The sequence below is a fragment of the Petaurus breviceps genome, unplaced genomic scaffold (assembly GCF_028583685.1).
Source record: "Petaurus breviceps papuanus isolate PSGF00001 unplaced genomic scaffold, PetGlider_PUasm1.0 174, whole genome shotgun sequence".
Lineage (NCBI taxonomy): Eukaryota > Metazoa > Chordata > Mammalia > Diprotodontia > Petauridae > Petaurus > Petaurus breviceps.
Genome location: NW_027185761.1, coordinates 70,420,256 through 70,427,157, shown reverse-complemented (window position 1 = coordinate 70,427,157; position 6,902 = coordinate 70,420,256). Strand labels below are relative to the sequence as shown.

Below are 6,902 nucleotides of genomic sequence, written 5' to 3'. Positions count from 1 at the left end.
GACAGAGAGACAGAGACAGAGAGACAGAGACAGAGAGACAGAGAGAGGAGGGGGAGGGAGGGAGGGAGAGAGATAGGAGACAGCATGTCATGTGTGGGTAAGAACAAACCAGCCAGTTTGCCCAGAAAAGAGAATTTTGGGCAGTTCTGCTGATTGGAGAAGTTTCCTTTCCATCACACCTCAAACTGTGTTTTTGCAGCTTCTCTGCCCATTATTTCTTCTGCTCTCTGGACCTAAAGAACAAGCCTGATTCCTCTTATAAGTTACAGTCCTTCAAATAGTGGAACAGAACTACTGGGGGACCCTGTAGCCTTTCTACAGGCTAACCAGTCCCAGTTCCTTGAGCTCTCTTTAGATGGCATATATCCAAATCCCTCCTCACCATCCACCTTGGACTCTAATCTTCTCTAATATTCCATTGGCTTTCATACACCCTGGTGTCCACATTTGAAGCCATTATTCCAGGTGTGGTATGATCAGGACAGAAGCAGGCGGGGATCTGTCACCTCCTTCCTCAGAAGAGAAAACTCTTTTCGCTGTGGCTTTTTTGGCTTCCACATCCCATTATTGCTTATACTGAGCTTGCAGGTTACTAAAGCCCCTCGATCTTTTTTTTTTAAATTTCTATGTAGTTTCGATAAAACTGTTTTTTTTTTGAGTCCAGGGATGAAGCTTGAATTTCGCTCCCAGTACATTTCATCTTATTAAAACTTATAGTGGTAGAGAGTTTGTTTCCTCTCCCCTCCCAGGGCACCAAGATAGTAAGAGATTTTCCCGGGGTCCCACAGTCAATATGTGTCAAAGGCAAGGCTGGAATCCAGATCTTTCTGTCTGCCAAGATTTTCTTTGGTACACTGTGATGCTTCTTGCTGGACAAATTTGTATGGTGAAGCATTCTTGTGTTTTGGTCTGAGGAAGGCACCTGAGAGATTGTTTAGCATTATGCCTTTGGTCTACACACTGAAGAATGGGGGTGGGGAGGGGACCGAGGCCCAGAGAGGTGAAGGGTCACATGGACCAAGGTCACATGGTGAGGGGCAGAACAGGAACCAGAAGCCAGGGATCCCACCTCCTGGTCCAGGGTTTCCTCTATCTCATTCATGACTTCTGCCTCTCCAGGCTTTTTATAGGTCCTCAATTAGGCCTTTGGAATAATAGACAATATTTGTGTAACATTTTAAAGTTTGCGAAGTACATTTGATGCATTGTATCATTTGGTTTTTACACCATTCAAATCATCAGTTACCAAGCATTTAAGTGGCTCCAATGTGCCAGATACTGTGGTAAGTTCTAGGCATACAAAGACAAAAATGAAATTCTCCTTTAATGTATTGTCAGTTGAGAATAGGGCTCTGGCAGTCAAGGGATCGAGATGTATTGAGGAGGAGGTGCCTGGGTTACATCTTGAAGGATATGAGGAATTCTGAGGTTGAGGGAATGATAGAGTGCATTCCAGTCATAGCAGATGACCAGTGCATTTGAATAGAGACTGGAGAGGGCATGCATGAGGAACTGAGAGACCATGTTGTCTTGGTTTTACAGATCTGGAAACATTCTTAGAGAGGTTAAGAACATGCTTACAGCCACACAGCAGATTCTCCTTCTAGAGGAGGATGTTTTTTATTTTTATTTTTTTTTGTAGGGAGAGCTAGTGAGGGGACTTAACAATCAAACTAGCTCAAATGTAAAAAGAAGTAGAATTCTCTTTGAAATACTTTAATTGGATTCTTTAGTATTTAACAGCTAGTTTCTTTATAGGAAGTATTCTTCCAGTTTTTTCATTCACTCAGCCCATCAAGGTAGCTGGAATTTGCCATTTTGCCTTTCTTCCACTGTGGCTTATTGACAGAGGTTGCCTTGGTCCCTGACAGGGCAAGTAATCCAGGATCCATAAGGCAAAGTTGGTGCTTGATAGCTTTGGACAGCTCAGTCTTCTCAAGGAAGGTAGCACAAATACTGGTGAGGGAACATTATTCTCCTCAGCTCATGATCCTGTGTAAAGAAGCAGGAACTCATGCAGGCAGTAAAAGACAGGGATCATGGAGGGTTCCAAATGCACATCCAGATTTCCTGGAGTGAAGCCATGCTCTCAGAAAACCTTTGCTGTTGTATGTCAACTCATTGGGTCTGGAGACTCCTTTGGGGAGAAAATTTTTAGCACAATTACCCACTAATTTCTGTAAATTCGAGTGGCCACTCAAGGGCTGGGGTTGACTGCTATTTTGCTGAACTCCAGTCCCCAAGGACACCAGCCGTTTCACAGAAGGTTCAGTTCCTCCTCCCAGTCACTCCCACAGGTGTTCACCCCAGGGTTTCCCACATAGGACAAAGCCTCCCTGAAGGTCAGTGTTTTGTCATTGAGGTTGTGTCAAGACCTCATAGAATTTCTCTTGATCTTTCTTTTGAGAAGATGGGGGCTTCTCAGGGCTGACTGTATTTTGTGCTGGTCTCTCATCCTGCTGATCGGATGCCTCTTTTTTGTTACTGCTCCTGGCAGACCTGAAACTTTGTTTGGCTTAAATCTGTCCATGCTATCCCTCAGGTATAGGTAAAAGACTCTGTGACTGCACACTGACAAGGGTAAATCAGCATCCCTCAAGGAGGGAGGATGTGTGGGGCCAGGTCACCGTCCCATCTCTATCCCCTTTGTCTTCCCAAACTCTCATAATTCCTCATCTTATAGGATGAGCTCCTTCCACAACTCCTGACCCTGAAGTCTATAGCAGCTTCAAAGTTTCCTTGTGGGTCCTGGAAAGCCCCAAGTATTCCCACGGTAGACTTCAGTTCCTCTTTTTGTCTTTTATTTTAAGATTTTGTGGGGAAAGAAGGAAGGACTTTTGGTTCAGAAAGACAAATGTTGGATGGAGAGAAGTTCCTAGCATTTGGCAGAGGGGAGGTGTATGGGATATGGAGACCCTAACCCAAATTGACTACTCGGAGACCTCAAAGTGAAGGTAGAAAGTTTTATTAGAATCTTGCGAGAAGCAGGCGGTCCAGTCACTGGGATTATGCCCAGAGAGAGGAGGCCAAGGTACAGAAGCAAAAACTGGGTTAAATAAGCATAAGACCACTTACCCCTCTCATACATTACTATCTATGCAAAGCTTTATTTAGGATTGGCTCTTGCGGTTACTTTTGCTAATATGGTACATGGGGCTGACTAGAGGTAAAGTAAAGATGAAAATAGCTTATGCAGGAGGATATCTAAAGTTTCATTTCTCTTAAATCATGTGATTTCTAGGAAAACGAAACTTAGGCCTAAGGCTCCTAATACTCTAGTGAACAGTCTGAGAAACCACACACCAAATCCCATACAGAGGAAACATGGTAGCAAAGTCTCGAGGTGCTTGAAGAATGAGGGCAGGTCAACTAAAGTTTGTTTTGAATACCACAGGAGACTGTGGGATTGTTACTGTCAGCAAGCTCCAATTCAAATCAAATGACCAAATATTAAGTATCTAGTGTTCCAGGCATTGGTACAGTAGACGCCTGTCTTTAAAGAACTTATATGCTACTGGAGGTGATGCAATATGTACACGAATGAGAGTAGTGTTAATACAGGTCATATCCCTGTTTCAGCTGATGAGCTCTTGGGCCCAAGCCTTGGCTTCATCGCTCTCACAAAGCTTCTGAAGTTGGTGATGCCAACTTTACTGACACTGAAAAAAGATTAGGGAATCTGGGTGTGTGTGTGGGTATTCAAGGAGAGAAAAGTATGGCTAGAATGGGAGGAACATCTCCTCATGCTTGTGTCTGCCTCTAACTCCACACCACCAACCCACCACTCCATTAGACTTGAGGACAGAGCAGAGCCCTGTACACCTCAACAGTTAACTTAGCTGAGACAGCTGGAGACTGGACTGGAGGTGCCAGCCAGCCATGAAGTGTGAGTGAGGAGAAGGGAGAATTAGTGCTCTGGGGCCTGGGGTCAGCTCACTGACTGGGAACTGATACTTCAGGTGGCCATGAGTTGGAAAATAGACGGGTGATGCTCATTAGTCCCCAGAATCGGCAGCTAATGCAAGGATTTGAGCCCAAGTCTATAGACAACATCCTGACAATCCCTAAGTTCAAACTTTGTTTATGGACGATCAAGGCTCTGGGGAAGTGAAGGGTCCATGACTCACATGGAAGGTCCTTCAACAGATTTCGTTATTCTTGTTGCTTCTATGAATATGAGTAAAGGATGTATATAGTTAATCTCTCTCTCTCTCCCTCTCTCTCTCCCTCTCTCTGTCTCTCCCTCTCTCTCTGTCTCTCTCTATGTCTCTGTCTCTCTCTGTCTCTGTCTCTCTGTCTCTGTCTCTCTCTGTCTCTGTCTCTGTCTCTCTGTCTCTCTGTCTCTCTGTCTCTCTGTCTCTCTGTCTCTCTCTCTCTCTGTCTCTCTCTGTCTCTCTGTCTCTCTCTCTCTGCCTCTCTGTCTCTCCCTCTCTGTCTCTGTCTCTCTCTCTCATCGATTGCATTATGTCATGTTCACATGATTAGAGCTCATTGAGATGAGGACATAGGCAGAGTTTTACAGTTAGTTGGTAGTTTACAGTTAGTAAACTCAGGGAAGTTTAACTGGATAAATACACTTAGATGAAGACCAAGGAGATAGGCAATTCATGTAGTAGGCACGAAATAGGTGCTTAATCAATCAATAAACACTTATTCAGTGCCTACCATGTGCCAGGCACTGTGCTAAGTGTTGGGAATACAAAAAGAGTTAAAAGATAGTCACTGCTCTCATGGAGTTTACAATCCTAAGGGGATGTTTATTGACTGACTGAGTCAAAAAAAGGGTAGAGGTAGAAGGAGAGTGGTCACTACTCTCCATAGGGAGCTCAAAATTTTCCCAGCATCCTTTCCAGTGTTTCACTGAGTGGATAAGGAATAGGGTCAGTGTGGAACCACAATATCTGTACTCTTATGCCTGAAAAGGTCCAGGGAGATACACAGCCACATACTCTGGTAGCTTAGTCATATTCTCTTGAGCCATTCTTCAGTTGCCAGACATATATGAAACAATCTAAATTATGGTGTCTGTAGTAAAACAACTTGGGCAGCTAGGTAGTGCAGTGGATAGAGGGTCAGACCTAGAGTCAGGAAGATCCATCTTTCTGAGCTCAAATGCAGCCTCAGACACTTACTAGCTGTGTGACCCTGGGTAAGTCACTTAGCCCAGTTTGCTTCAGTTTGCTCAACTGTAAAATGAGTTGGAGAAGGAAATGGCAAAACATTCCAGTATCTCTGCAAAGAAAACTCCAATAGAGGTCACAAAGAATTAGACACAATTGAAAAATGACTGGACAAAAAGTGTACCAACTGCCATATCATTCTCCCTCTTTCCTCAAGGAGTTTGGCACCCAGCTCACCATCTTCCTCTCCTCCCTAACCCCTGGTCTTATACTAGGACACTTTCATATTCAGAGATGCTGCCAGAAACCTACTACCTCCCCCCCAACAACTCTCAGCCTGTAAGTCCATAGCTTCTTCCCTCCTTCCACCTCAGGCACACATGGGCATGGTCACACACTAAACTTGCAGGTGTCATAACCAGGGACCAGCACTCCCCTGTATGACTTTAATCCTCTCTGATCCCTGGAGAATGTTATCTTAACAACTAAAAACTAAGGATTTCAGTGGGTGAATTCTTACTTTCCTGATTTTGTGATAGATAGGAATTCCATCAATCTTCCTATCTGATGCTTTCCTTGATATTAATGATCCAAATAAGGTTGTCTCTGATGCTTCATCTTTCAAGAAATATTGAATAATTTTGACGTATGCATGGGTGACACCTTATTGGCGGTACTTTTCTCCAATGTATCTATTTTTTATTCCCAGCAAAAAACAATTATAGAGGGATTGTGTATTCTGTGCATCTTTTGGTCAGTTGTGTGATGGTAAGGACAAGACTACTGTGCATGCTTGTTCCCTTCTCTTGCCTTCCTTGAAGATGCTTTCCAGGCACATGCAGTTTATTTTCATAAGACATTTTACATAGGTGAGAAAGCAGGCATGTGCTTGGTAGTCATCAACATTTTCTTAGTTGCCTTTCTTGGGTGAGAAGATGTCAGGTCTTTTCCTATGCCTTTGTTGCCTTCTCTTCTTTCAGAAACCTTGAACAACAACCCCCGAGTTGTAATGCTGTCAGTATAATCCTCTTCAATGCATGGTCGCTCTGGTCCAACTGCTTTTCCTCACCTTTCTTCTGTTCAGCACCATCTCTATTTCCTCTATAAACACATTTGGGACAGTGATAATAAAGTCCAAATATGGTGACTCCACTGCCCCTTATGGGAAAAGGAGCTTGTTATAAATTTTTTTTTGCTAGAAGTGTTTGCCACTGACAAGGAGGAGATAGAACAGAGATCAAGTCAAAAAGGAATTCTCTTGAGATAGTGAGGTTCTCCAAATTCCCCTGTTTGTGGATGACTTTGTGCTGATTCCATCAAGCCTTGGAAAGTTTCAGCCTCTAGGATGAAAGCTATCACCACTCAGAGAACAGCAGCATTGCCCAGTGGGGAGAGAATTGGCTTTAGATTCAAAAAGATTTGATTTGAAGTCAAGAAGACCTTGGTGCAGTCTCACTTCTGACAAACGTTGGCTGTATTACCTTAAACAAGTCACTCCATCTTTCAATGGCTCAGGTGTGTTACTAAGATAATAAATTTCAGAGAAAGCGATGATATCTTTTAGCAGAGGGAATCTTTCACTGTGAATGGCCTCCACAGATGAAATTGCAAGTCCAATGATCATCCAAAAGAATTTTGTCTAATTATTCACTTTGGGGAAAACAAGTGAATGAAGGAACCCCAGTGTTCTGTCTGTCTGTCTGCCTGTCTGTCTGTCTGTCTGTCTGTCTGTCTGTCTATCTATCTATCTATCTATCTATCTATCTATCTATCTATCTATCT

General features: G+C 43.4%; 1 protein-coding gene across 1 annotated transcript in view; it reads right to left on the bottom strand.

The window, feature by feature from the left end:
• The window catches only part of POU6F2 (POU class 6 homeobox 2), a 527,063-nt gene that overhangs the window by 7,624 nt on the left and 512,537 nt on the right, over positions 1–6,902 (bottom strand). The gene's annotated exons all lie outside the window — the stretch shown is intronic.